This window comes from Bradysia coprophila, unplaced genomic scaffold (assembly GCF_014529535.1).
Source record: "Bradysia coprophila strain Holo2 unplaced genomic scaffold, BU_Bcop_v1 contig_358, whole genome shotgun sequence".
NCBI classification, from domain to species: Eukaryota; Metazoa; Arthropoda; class Insecta; order Diptera; family Sciaridae; genus Bradysia; species Bradysia coprophila.
In genome coordinates, this window is record NW_023503616.1 from 5,864,565 (window position 1) to 5,879,467 (window position 14,903).

The window sequence follows — 14,903 nt, forward strand, 5'->3', positions numbered from 1 at the left end:
TCTCAAACGTGTTGGGCGTATGAGGTAATTTTGCGATGAAGTTACACATACCAAAATTTTACACATGTCCTACGTCGACTACACGCGTGAGATGTATGGCACACATATCGTACGTAAACTTACATACGACAGGTTTGCCATACATACCCGACGCATACTATGCATAACAGAAGTATATCATACATATCCGAAGTACACCGCCAAAATCTTTTTTATCAGTGTACTATCTAAAACATAAATAACTGTAAACATTCGAATTTAACCATGTATAAAAGACAAGCGAATTGTGAGATAACCACTATAATTCACTGAACTCTTTTCCGATATCCATCACGTAATGTTTGATACGAAATCTTGTACTTCTTTAGAGATTTGCTATACGTATTGCTAACCCTAGCTGCTAGAGACCATTATTCCCTGTTGACGTCGTTGACAGAAAGCTAAAAAATCAATGTGGTTAAACATAAGACTTTTCCAGACTGCACTGTAAAACAATATTGTATCTGTGTGATATAGCCGAAATGTTAAACAACTTCTCATTAATTAAATTTGTCAAGCTATTCGGGTAAAACATTATTATCAGTTGAGTAAATATTTAAACATTTTACCGATAAAGGAGACAACACCTAAATAATTATTTAAACGAACTACATTTATGAAGAGTTGAAGTGCAGGGTATAATGCACACAACGAGTCTCTACCAATTAATGAATTTAAATAAATTGTTGAATTGTTTAAAAAAAAAAAAAAATTGAAACGCGGCATTCCCAAACCCAATGTATACATATATCAGAAATTTATGGAATTAATCGCAATTAAAATTTGAGTTACAGATTCTGTAATGGATTTCCATGAATTTCACGTAATATTTATCATAGAAAACATGTTGTAAATCTGTTACATAAAGCGCAATTAATTTGATAAAATTATGGAATGTTATGCAGGCCTGTGTTCAAGCTTGTGTTGCTATTTTCATTTTTTAACTAATTAGTAATATGGTGTCAGTATGTGATTAGACTGATTAGGCGATACGAATATGGTGTATACTTATTGAAATATATTGTAAAATTTTAATGAGGCATTTGACGTCAGACTTACCAAGTAATTAAACTTGTCGAATATGCAGAGCATGGCTCACCTGAAAATAACGTAAATTTTTGATTATTATGGGAACAAGATTGTAGGTATATAAAGTCATGTTACGGTCAAGCATTAAATGTATTCTTAATGAATGGTGTAAAAAGAATATAAAATGTAAATTAAATGGCGTACGAAAATCTCTGTTTCACTTGTATGGTCACTAAAGATTCGGTTCAGACAATCGTTGAGGCTATAAATCGTGCAAAATATAATAAAAGGAATTTTTTTTTGATAAAATACCATCCCACACACAAAATTTGTGTGTGCAAGGCATGACACTTAAATCGTCAAAAATATTAAGAAATTTTATGATCTTTTATAACTGCACCTTGTGTCTTTATTCTGTATTTATGAGTTTTAAAAAGGGGATCGGATAGGATTAAAAAATCAAACTCGAAAAATCGTCAGCTGCTGCCTTTAGTTCTCTGTTAATATTAGACATTAGTCACAAATTATCAGTTTGCGGAGCATTGTTTTTCAAAAACTACCTGCACCAGTACCTGCTACGACGTCTATAAACGAGCAACAAACATTGCCTGTTTCAGGTACATGGCAAAACATTAAATTAACAGTCATAGCAATGGAAATTTCAATATTCTCTCAACTTTAGAACTTCGTCCGTACATTTTGTTACAAAAATTCTGAACAGAGTAGCGACAACTTTTCGTTTCATTCACTTAACTTCTTACATCACTTTCTAAAGAGAAAAGAAAACGAGACAGCGAAGCTATATGTATTGCGGTAGAAGAGATTGAAATAAGCTTTAATTAGTTATACGAATGTTAGTCATTAATAGTTTTATTAAATTACAACCTCTTGACAAAACTTTTGAATTATGTAAAACTTTGCAAATGATGAGAAACTTTTTCTACCTCCTAGCTGAAGAAACTTTCGAGTACATTGCAGGCGAAAAGCTTTAATCTAATTACTATTTGGTGTCATAAATATTACCGGAAGACATATACATGTATGTAGGATTTACTCTTTCAGAAAAAATATTCTTCTTAATTAAAAAGATTAATTATGAAACCAACGTCCTCATCAGCAAAAATAAAAATCCGCACCAAAAAGGGAATGTCTCAAAATTTGTGTACACAATTTAAATGTTTAATTTGCTATGGTACACTTTTATGTTTATTTATTTTCATTTTGCACTGCAATTTAAACAACAACACCCATCATGACGAAGATCTTTTTTTGTTGTTGTTGTTGTTCTGCTCACTAAATACACGTATAAACTCCCCCTTGGCATGGTATCTATACATATGCTTATACACACACAAAAGACCTCTCTTTTGAATGCGTTTAAATTCATAACATGAATCCCATTTAAAATTGTTGAAATGTTTTTACCTCTCATTTTATCATTAGTATATTTTGATGTACGGCTGTTTCATTTTTAACCAAAATAAAAAAAAAAGTTTTATTACAGAGGTAGATATATCCATTGTCAAAAAAAATAAAAAGTTTTTTCCTGTTTTTAAAATTAAATAAAAAAGCAACAACAAAATGTGTGAATGCCACATTAAAAGAGATGATCAGAAGGATTAAAAAAACACGCCGCAATTAACATAACCAGAGAAATAAAACATAAATTTAAGTGTTTTTTTAATATCCCATTTTGATTAATCATTATTTATTTAAAGAGAAAATCGAATGAAAGAAAAAAAAAACAATTCGAGTGAGTGCATTGACTTCATCGTCGACAAAATACCCGAACATACAGTTTTCAATAAACCACAATAATTTGTTGTTTTTTTTCATAAACGATGAGTTAGTAATCTATATTTCAGATGTGTTACTCAAACAGGCCACATTGTCGGTAAGACGCCAACACCGACTAACCGTTGATGTTCAACATCTCGCACACACTCCTTTTCAAAATTCAAAATGGGTATCAGCAATAAATTTTAAAGTGTTGTATCATTGATGGCATGGCTGTGCTGAATTTTGATGATTATAATTAATTAACTTTTAAATGATTTGTTGGTTTTAAGACAATGAATTCAAATATAATTATGTCCAACGCCGGAAATCAAAATTGGTTTTGGTTGGGTAAACGTTGGATGCATAACACACTATAATGTTTTTATGAAAATAAATACAGTAGCTACAACACTGCAACTCTAATGTAACGTGTGCTGGTTTGAATATATTTATATATATAAAAAAAAATTGAAACTACACCATATGGAGTGATAGTCGTTACGTATACAGAATGTAGAAATAATAATTGTTGAAATATTGAAATGCTAGCGCGCTGTCAAAAGAAAATCATAAATATTGCTGCTTCATATTTGTATGGAAATATTTTTTTTTAGGTAAACGAAAAATGTTAAGCGAACAAAAATTGATGTGCGTGTTCGAAGAAATATACAAACCCACCGCGCGTAATAACCAATAAATAAATCGAGAATTGAAGATTATGTCGAGGCATTATTATGGTTACTGCCAATTTATGAAAGTCCGGCTAAATGTCTTTTTGCAGAAAGAAAATTAATTGCATTTCTCTGCAATCAATTTAATTCCAAATTAATTACCAATCATTAAGATTGTCTTGAGATATATTATTAAATCATTGTAGCAAGAGCTGGATAGGAGTTTTCAAAACAATTTTACTTAAAAAAAAATCAAAAAACAAAATGTTTTACAACCGAATGTTCTGTTAAAAACATGTTCGAAAAATCAACAAACTAAAATTAATTTTCTCACAATCCAAGGGATAATGTGCGGATATAATAAAATGCAAAAACCACATTAGGTATTTTTCTTCTCCTTTTTTCTCTATTTTGGAAAAACTAACTACAGTGCTAAACCTACAGTTTTCAACAACACAATGCATATAGTATTAGATGTGTGTGTACCGACGGTACACTGTACCGTACCATATTACATTTTCCACATATAAAACACAACTCGAAGCGAAATTTATTTCCATAAAATCAACATTTTCAAGAGAATTTTCTCCTTGCATTCTCGCTATCACATAACATTGAAGGACATTAAAAATTATGTGAACAACAACAAAAATCTGAATGGCTTTTCACTGAATATAACAAAATAATGTGAGCATATAAATGCAACCCCGTATATTGCTGTTTTATAAGGGGGAGGGATATTGAAGAGTGCTATTAAGAAAGTTGTAACAATGGAAACATTGCGAACGTAATGAAATCGGAATTTTATAGAAGTTTTGGCATTATGAGAGAGTGATTTCAGAAATAGCATTTCAAAATTTATATTGTACGAAAACAAATTCGGATATGCTATGCATATTATGGTCGAATAAACTGAGGGGGAAAATTTTTTTAGCACGATAATTGATTTAAAGTGATAAATTTGATCCGAATGGCGTGGCATGTTTTACCGGTAGTTGTCCACGTTACAATTTCCGTTATCTTAAAAAAGAAATTTTGATAAATGGATGTATGCTATCAATGGGTGTTCGGGGGATGGTCATAAAGCAAATGAAGTGAAAAAAAAAATATTTTAAATTCTCTTACAATAATTTTGTAGATTGTCCTAAAACAAAAGAGAGTTAAACATACCACCCACTCCACATTGGCATAGCACATAGTAAAGATATGAAAGAGAAGTTTGATCGGTGAACTTTTTAATGCAGGGTCATTGAACATTGCACAAAGCGAAATTTCAAGTATTTTTCTTAGCCATAAAAAAACCCGTCGCCGATTGATGGTAGATTCAATTTTAAATTTAATGTTTGAATATTTTTCTGCAAGAATTTTCAAAATTGTAATTTAAATGAGCTTCGTAATCTTTGTACCTCTTTTTTGTGCATAAGCTTATATATACATTCTAAAGAGCCAGAAATGAAAAATATCCATTTTCTCATTCATCATGATTAATTATCGGCAATTAATTCCCAATTCAACTTCCTCCATTATATATTCATCATAATTTCACATTTTTTTTTCTTTCTTTCTTTTTAGAGTAAATATGCTAATAAATCTGTCCATTTCTACAATGTTCTTAATTGCCCTCACAACATATAAATGAAACGGAATGGGAATCATAATATTTTATGCATGTTCGGTTCGGTTTTCGGACTTTACACTTTAAAAGGTAGATGAAATTTTGCCCGAGACGTGTTTTGAAACGTAAAATTTTTAATTCCCGAGATAATGGTTTTGCTCTCGCAAAAAGGTATTAGCCTAACACTAAATAATTTATGACGGTTGATATGGAAGGAAATTGAGTGATTTTGATAACAGAGCACTTGAAATGTATTGCGTTCGTATTACAATACTTATCATTTTCAGCTAATTTATAATCTCGTGTGTGATAATTGCAAACTGAATCGATTATTGTCAAGTACTCACACTCATCGCTGTGCTTGAAATTTTTTATTTTCCAATAAAAATCATGACGGAATGTAATTTGGTCATAGAAAAAATAAATATTTGAACATTCAAATAAGTCAAGTTAGTCAATAGCCATCGGTAATGTGCTACAAATACCATACGACATTTCACTCAGCACGCATTTTGGTACTATGAATTATTGAGGCCACTAATTTATTCCACGACATTGCAGTCGGTGATTAAGTTTTACATATTGAATATTCAATTCAACAATAACGATGCGTCATAAATATTGACAATTTGTCTGCTAAGTATACACAGGTGTAGTCCGATAAGCTAATTTCGCATTCAAGCTCGTTCTACAGCACACTGTCAAAAATGTTGTGGTAAAATTGATGCGATAAAAGTTTTATTGTGTAGCGGAATCATTATTATAAGGTATTTAACTATCTAATAGGGGAGCGTCCATTTATTATGTAAGTACTTGAGTGGGTGGGTGCCTAAAAGGACAAAAAGAATTGCTCTTATTTTAAGGGAACATATTTACGTAATATGTGAACGCTATCTAGTTTTCGTAATGTTCTAGTCTCGTTAGGAAAATTTAAACTTTTACTACGATGCTTAGGCGCGACGCACCGTTGAGTGTGGCGAATGTCCACTGAATTATGAATTACAATTCCATAAAATTTTTCAATTATTTCTTTTTCCTCAAATTCATATACGAAACTTTTTTTTTAATCTCTTTTTTGATGTGAAAAGAACCATAAATTTTTAACAGAGATTATGCCAAGATATAATTAAACAAAGCACTGCCATTTTGATTATAATCATATTTTAATTACACGTACAAATAATTCATTTAGCTTGCATACCTTCAAGATAAAATGGTTGTCATAATTGTCGTAAGAAGTGTGACATTACATAATGCGAAGGCACTTAAAAAAATAACTTTCAAGAGCTACTTCTTACCATGCGCTTCAGTTCCTATTGTGGCCGGGTAAATAAAATCAATTATTTATAGAATGAGAAGAGTTTTGTTTACTGTTTGATTATGGGAAAGTGTATTATTCCCGATCCAATGTGCTCGTATATATTGTGGGTATATAATAGGAGTATTTTCCGATGAATTTGTTGTTTATAAATTCAAATTCATTTGCTGTTTAAATTGTTCATTTAAATTGTGTCTGTGTGTGACCTAAACCTAATAATGATCTGGTGGGTTGATTGAGTAATTGAATGTTAAGGGAAAATTGATTGACACAATATGAAATCATATCCAGCTGGGTATCGTAATACATACAATTACCACTCTTGATTGTATTTTAACGTGACTGTACACACAAATATGAAGTCCAATTTGTCTGTTATATATAGAATATATTGGAAACAATTTCTATTATTGACATTTATTTTCTCCGATAAATAGCTATGAAATGTAAGTAACAACCGAAACTAATTCTTTTTTATTGATATGACCATTTTATTGATCGAATAATAGGTTATTTAGGCTTCGGTGAATAAATTATGGTAATGCAAATTTAATTATAGAATGGAAGCAAAGTCGTCGCTGTGTATGTCCAATTCAGATCACAAACCAAATCTAACCAAATATCTTTTGATAGAAGGTTAACGGTGTTGTTGGCATATGAAAATGGTTTTAATTATAAGCAACTGTAAATTAAGTTTGCACAGTCAGTATACCCTTTGAGCTAGAAATAGAAAAACTTTACCCTGCGCTTATCAGTAAATACTTTACATTTGTTTGATAAATGTTAGAGATAGTTTCTGGTGTGTCCTTGTCTTTGGCGAGGACCAATAAATAATATCGCACTTATAGTAGCTTATCATTTGAATCATTTGTTAAATATGCAATGTACTATTGTATGTACTACGACTTATTAACTAAATTCGTTATAAATCTAATTGAATGGCCTCGCAATACATGCGCTGCATTCTCTTTGATTATATTCATCACATTTCGTATTCGTTGTTCATTTTCACATTTTGCTGTCAAACAGTCTTACTATTAATGAATATGCCCATGAAATATCATTATAAACATTCTACACAGGTTTCAAATCAGAAGAAGTTAATCCACCTCGTGCGTGTTGGGCAATAAAAATAATAAATCAGAACATTTCTCACTGGGATACAAGCGTTTCACGTGAAATGATTTTCTTGGAAATTCTTTCAGTATAATACGTCCAGTAAAATGTTTTTCTTCTTTATATAGAATGTAGACATTGCATATATGCTGAGTGGTAGTTGAGTCATAGTTAAAAAATTCTGTGCTTTTCTCCTTGTTCCCATTCCTTTGGTAATTAATAAATTGATAGACCTTCCATAAGTGCTCCCAATTTAGACTGAATCGTGTCAATTAACTCTTCATATATACCCAAATCATAGTCTCTGATCAATATTTTAAAACTTACAATTACCACCGGTTGTAAATTATGTAAATCAAATGTGTACGGTGTACAACTAATAAGCCATTACATTACACACTTAAATTAAATGTTTCGTTATTAATAGTTTTCCCACACAACGTGAATAAGTAGTTCGTTCATTCAATAAAAAAATTCATAAATTATTATATTTATTGCGAGAGCGCCATCTGATTTACCATTGTACTAAATTTAGCCTTGATCGTGAATGTAATATGAGTTTTCACAGCACGATACATATCTAATAATTTAAAAATTACCTAAGATATAAAATAAGAAAAAATTGTACTTTTTTCCTGTGTATGTTCGAGAGTAGAGAAGAAACGCTGTACATTTACACATACACGTCTTGGTAATATCATGAATAATAAACCGTGTTGTGTTGTGTGCCATAGCAATGTTATTTTTAAAAATATATTTTCAAAAATATTCGAACCATAAATAATCACTACTCAGACGTTTATATTTGACTTTTACTACGAAAATAACAGAATTCATTAATGTTTGTAATATATATTTATATACAACACTCTTCAGTCTACTTATGTCGATTCATTAAACACCATAACCAAAAATTCATCCAAACAAAAACACAAGCCATTCTACCAAAGCAATAAATTACTAATTACCCCACGACCTTATTATAGACGACGCAAACATTAAATAAACGATAATGGTCTCAATAGATGATTATTAAAACATTCGTCAGTAACACGAATTTCATTGCCAAGTAATTCTCTATGAAAATACAAAATAAATTTCTAAATCGCCTCCGCATCACCGCACCACATTCAACGTCTCCTTCAATGATTTCCCATTTAGTCCGTCACATTGATTGTTGAATAATTTAGTGTTTTGTTACTTTGCTAGAGAGCGAATTAAGTTATGTCTGTATATTACGTACATATTGTGTATGTGGATCGCTATAAATTCATGCGATGTTTGTAAATGCAAACAATTTTGTACTATTGTTCAACAGCGCTATTATCGATCAAAGTCGTGCAATTTAAATTATAATTTGAACAAATCCTCATATAGAGTCAGCCGCAGCGTGATAATAAACATAGCGTTTTGTGTGTGTTATACATTTATACGTTAGACAATGTAATAATAGAAACAGCCATTGAATGATAGAGCATAAAACCAATAATTTTGAATTCAAAAACGGTTCAGCTTGTAGTTAACATTTCATTTCAAACTTCTACTCCACTCCACTTTATATGACTTCTGAGCTATTTGGAACAAGACCATGTTCTTGGAGTACATATATTTCGAATCGATTTCCGTTTTATATTGGTACCGAAGGAATTTATTATAATCGACTATTTTCAAAACTCAACTTTGTTGAATTTTGATTTTATTCCATTGAATGTCTTCGGATATTGCTGCGAAAGGTCCATGACCGAGCCTAATTTTCGAAGTTCAACGTCGACGTTATTAACCGTGTGATTAAATAAGGCAGTTTGACATGACGTAAAGAAGTGAAACATCGTATTTGCTGTTATAAGTTTTCATTTACATTTTTTCTAAATTGTTTCAAGTAAATAACTGACTCCGTTTGGTATCGATTTTATTGCCCTTTCCTATTCCGTAAGTTTCGTGAGTAACACGTAATCCATCGTTAAAGTGTCTTGCTAATGAGATTTTGATTTTAGATTCAGTTGTAGGATTGTCTACTTTTCTTATAAAAAGGCGAATTTGCAATTGACGTGAATGATACAAGTAAGGACTGTATTCCAAATTTGAATTCATGATTTCCATAGATTTAATGTTCGATCTGATCAATTTGTGTTTTTTGTCTACGTTCTTTAGAGATACCATCGGTGTGGAGGTTATGTTTATTTGATTACGTAAGACGATAGTGGAAGTCACTAGTCGTAAGTTTTTTAATTTAATTAACTGAAGTTGAATTAGGATTTAATTCCGATCTTTGCTTACTCCAGTGAATTATAGCTTTAAGGAGCTTTCATCAATAAATGAAATGAATTTTGGATTACCGCCGATAGTTTCATTGAAATTCCTTGTTGCTGAAAATCAATAGTCAAACTTACGCTTCAACGTCGTCTCGTCGTAACATATATGGTTCGAATAAATCTATTTGATCCGTAATGTTGGAATAATAATATTGTTGAATAATAAATCACACAAATAAATAAACTGAATGTAATTTATGGCAGATTGACATCGATTCATCTATTTGATCCGTAATATGCTAATTCAAATTCTGAGAATAATTTTTCACAAAAAAATGGTTTAGAAAAAAAATGGTAGATGCGTCGTTCATGAAATGAGGAAAAAAAGGTGTGAAACTTTTCGGTGATTATTTTTAAAGACACAAACACGATGATAATGTGAAAGCGGTAAAAGCCTATGTGAACGAAATGATACGAATGGATATTTATGTACGATCTTTTGAAAGAAAAATTCAGAAACTTTTAGAAATTTAATAAAAAAATTGAAAAAGTTCTACTTGTTTCGGAAACCATATTGTTTTTGGATGCTGATAAATGTAAAGAAAAATATACACTAGACACAGAATATGTTTTACATTAAAATAAGAATACTTGTAAATAAAAGAGAAAAGTGTATATATACTTTCGAACGACTGAAAGATAAATTCTTTGCATATTTGTTTAAATGAGCATTTCTGCGAAATCTTTCCATTTTCATTAAATGCAGCTGAAATTCCATAATACTTTAAAAACTCTTGTCATTATATTTTTACAAGTCAAATCATTTGCTTTTATTTATCAACATACCATTCACATAACATACCATTATTCTCATCCAAAAATGAATTTCCATAAAATATTTTTCATTTCAAAATAATATGTATGAGGTGTGGGTGTAAAGGCAACTTGTTCTATAAGCAGCATGCGCGCTGTGGTTGGTGTGTGCATTTAGAAAATTCTCTTCGGTAAATGTTATGTTAATGCATTAGATTGTATTTCAAAGTGATAATGAATATGATTTATTCGATTTTATTTTCGGTCTCATTGATGTTTAAATTGTGGCACTTAAATTTGTCAAAATTGATTACATTTCCATGGAATTGGATAATGTTGGATAATTTAGACGAATATAATGTACAGCCACATTGTGTATTGCAGCTTAGTGAAAAGATTAGTTCAACGGGACACTAGATTCATTTATTCAAAATATTTTCATATATTTACATGTATATATCAAATGGATATCGATACCCAGGCATTATGATATTATAACGAGACAATCTCTCTAAATTTGCATCATTATATTGATGATAGCTTATATTACCTTACCGCAGTATAATAATACATTATCGCAAGGAACGGAAGCCCGACTGTTATACGAACCCATGCGATTTTAATGAGTGTGCACGAATAATTTATTAACACCCAGAAAACGAATTTATTTCTTTACAGTGCAATGGTAATAAAATCATACATTACGTTTGTTGCTGACACATTGATGGTCAGAATATTGTTTTTCGAATAATGTCGGACGTGTTTCTGCTGTAGGTGCATTTTAATTAAAGTAGCTAAACGCAGAAAGATTCCGTAAGTAAGAGCAGAAATTAGACTCAATACAAAATGGAAATGAAACTTAAAACGTAAAACCTTACTCGTGCTGTACCAACAATTTACAATTTCTATATAACCCCATAATTGACATGGTCACAAAGGTCTAAACGTAAATATACTTACGAATTGTTATTCAACACTCGTCTGCATTAACATTTAAAAAAATCCTTGCATGGACTTTTCATAAATATTTTTTTTTTACATTCGTTGTACAGGTATTTGTGCAGTGCAACGATGCAAAGAGATCTGCAAAATGATTAAAGTACGTAAATTCTGCATCAGGAAATCTAAAGATCTGAAGTTTAAATACTTGAAATTTTTTTACCATTTATACATGTTTGTGTATCTAACAAGTCAAATTATAGTATTCTGCGAACAGTGGAAATAGCATAACAGTGAAAATTTGAATCGATTAAAAATTCCCTTTTTTTCATTTAATTTTACGTAATCATTAATTGTTAATTATATGGTCGTTTCTTTCATGTATCTCGTTTATGCGTACCGTATCCGTGAAACACCCTGTCTGAACGAAAGAACACTACATATCTTTCCACCATAATAGCAGCCTCGTTGACTAAAGAATTCTTGTTTATTCCTTCTCACTCGTTGCTCAATTTTTCTTTTCTTATTTCAATGTTCGCTCGTTTTTAGTTACATCTCTACTTGATGGTTATTTTTTACTTGCTGATGTTGTTTTTCATTCACTTTTCTCGTTGTTTTATTTGAAATTTCGCGTTTTGTGTATACTTCTGTTAAGACTGTGGATGAATGCAGAGATTAATGTAAACTATACAGATGGGTATTATATACGTAATGCATTTGCATATGTTGTTTTATGAATAGATTTTACTCGGTGTAGAAAATAATGCCGAGGAATTGTATGCTTTCTGAATGACCTCAACACTGACTTCTTATGTAATTACAAAATTTCCGAACAAAAAAAAAACGGAAAGAAGAAGACAGTGGTAATTTGTTGAGTTGAGTTGCATGTTAAAGTAAATAAACATGACTCGATTCGAGATAAATTTGTAAAGGAAATTCGTGTATTTTATGTTGTCTAGCAACTGTATTATGAACGTTCGACATTCAAAATTAATTTGTTAATTACCTCGAACAATTGCAGCGGTGGTGATTTATAAAACAATTTTACAATTCATGACGAAATTACGTTTCACGATCGAAGAATGAACAAAATTACTTTCGCAGAAACAGAAGTAAAACGATTTCGAATCGAATCGCCTGTAATATATCTATTATTACACTTATGGAAAACGACCCGCCCACGAGCAAATGTTATTAGGACATTATCAATATATTTAGCATAATAACACATCCGATGCTAACAACGCACAACGTACACACCGCTTAATATTATTGCGGTTCTTGCGTTATAGCCAATAGTCTAATGTAACCGCGAAGCAACATTTTACTTTATAATTTAGATCTGATGGATCAAACATAAATGTTTTCACATTCACTGGTTACCTGCTGCAACATTGCATTGAAACCAACGATGACAAATTCAATATTATATGTTTCGTATCTGATGCCCGAAGGTGCAGATAAAGCTCACACCCGCTGGGTTCAATATGATAAATATGAATGTCGTTACATGAGAAAGTATGTTCAAGTCGGTTATGTTGAAAATGATACAAGTGAAGAGAAATAAATGTGAGGTGAAACGAATAATTTGTTGTTTTTTTTTCAATGTCTGACGCATTCCTGATGCTCGGATATACATCAAAGTATCTTTAATTCAATTGACACAGCGCATAAATGAATAATTACATGACGAAACAGGCAGTAAATTGTTTCCCATGAATCAACGTGAGGGTAAAACTGGATTTGTTTTATATACGTGATGCAGCAACGTTTCAAATTTCGCTCTGATACTCAGCACGTTCATACGCACTGAACAATCGAACAAATTAGTCTGGATAATCTCATTTTCGTTCTGATAAATAAGAACTGGTAATTTTTTACTACTTGCGCGACCATTAGTGACCTCAATGGTAAAGCACGTGTCACTCATTCGATGAATTAAATGAATGTTAACGCCTTTCGTTTAGATTAACGTGTAAACTTAGTAAATTATTTTCAAGCAAACATTTTTCACTAAATCAATTTTTAGTAAACGAAGCAACGTCTTCCAATCAAAAACTCATAATTATTTTTCACACCTTTCAAATGTAACCCCCAATTAGAAACAATAAATCAATATAAACCTTTATACGAAGAAAGGCATATACATCCCGTACTCCCGTACGTACAGTTTGCTTCAAATGGAAAACCTTTTTTTTTGTTCGTCACAACAACAACAATATTGAATTTTTTTATTCATCAATTGAACCCATATGAACGATATAAACGCCATATACCAATGAAATAGAAAGCCAACGAACGACATAGACATATGGTGTGGAACAAACCAGTATAAACCCAGCAAACAATGGTAAGTTCAGTCAAAAACAGGATAACAAAATGGAAAATCCTATTTTATTTTCAAAAAATATTTGTTGTTATATTTTCCTCTGCAGCATTGTTGCTTTTAAAGCAGATGTGTCAGTCAGTACGTTTTATTGTAAAAAAAAGAAAGAAAAAAAAGTATGAAGACAAAGGACCTGCATCAATGGGACAACTTAAATTTACTCTGAATGTAGATATATGCTTAAATATATTATAGAAATAGTGATACGAAATGCGAATCAAGGGAATCGGATACGATATAGAAATGTATTCGTTTTTATCGATTTATAGCTACAATGTGAAATAAAAATAAGAGAAACAATACTGACAAAGAATGATATAGGGAATGATAGGAGTAGGATTATGTGTATTTGGTTTAAAAGATCATCTTTACAAACATTAGGAAAGTATAGACCTGTCTAATATGTGGGTATGACGGGAATTGTGAGCAGCTAGTCAATAATCCAGTATTGACTTTATCGACTTGCCATTATAACCAAACGTTTCGCGAATTATCGCAATTTAGTAATTTTGGCGGACATTCATAGTAAAATACATATCGACCTTCTTCCGGAAATGCCTATGCCTGCCTATTGGCACAAAGGGTGCAAGCTGGCAATGATCTCTTTATTTCAAAGAAAAGTGACGCCCTGTACGGTGCATCTCAAGTGCCAATAGTCAAATGTATAAAATATATCACAAGAATTCGATGCAATTTAAGTTTATATTCCCATAGAAATTGCTCAAAATACATTAAAAACTACAAATAGGCGGACTTCTACAAAAAATCCGAGTTCCCTAGCCTGAAAACCCGTTTATTAGTTTTTGCCAAACTTTTTGTTCTGATTATTATGATCAGAGGGATTTTTTGAGAGTCTAAAACCGCAGTCGTTTGATTTGAATATTCTCTTATTGGCTGGGGAACTTCCACCAAAAGTCGAAAAGGGGTATTTTTTGTCCGTGATTTG

At 31.2% G+C, this 14,903-nt stretch overlaps 1 protein-coding gene across 4 annotated transcripts in view; it reads right to left on the bottom strand.

Annotated features, from left to right (window-relative positions):
* LOC119081399 (flocculation protein FLO11) overlaps positions 1-14,903 on the bottom strand; it is an 83,927-nt gene that overhangs the window by 43,098 nt on the left and 25,926 nt on the right. For 3 of the 4 annotated variants that reach the window (XM_037190289.1, XM_037190290.1, XM_037190291.1), the window contains exon 3: positions 1,099-1,138. The exons of the other annotated variant lie outside the window; for it this stretch is intronic. The gene's annotated coding sequence lies outside the window, so the exon portion shown is untranslated. The remainder of the gene's footprint in view (positions 1-1,098; positions 1,139-14,903) is intronic. 4 annotated transcript variants of the gene reach the window in all.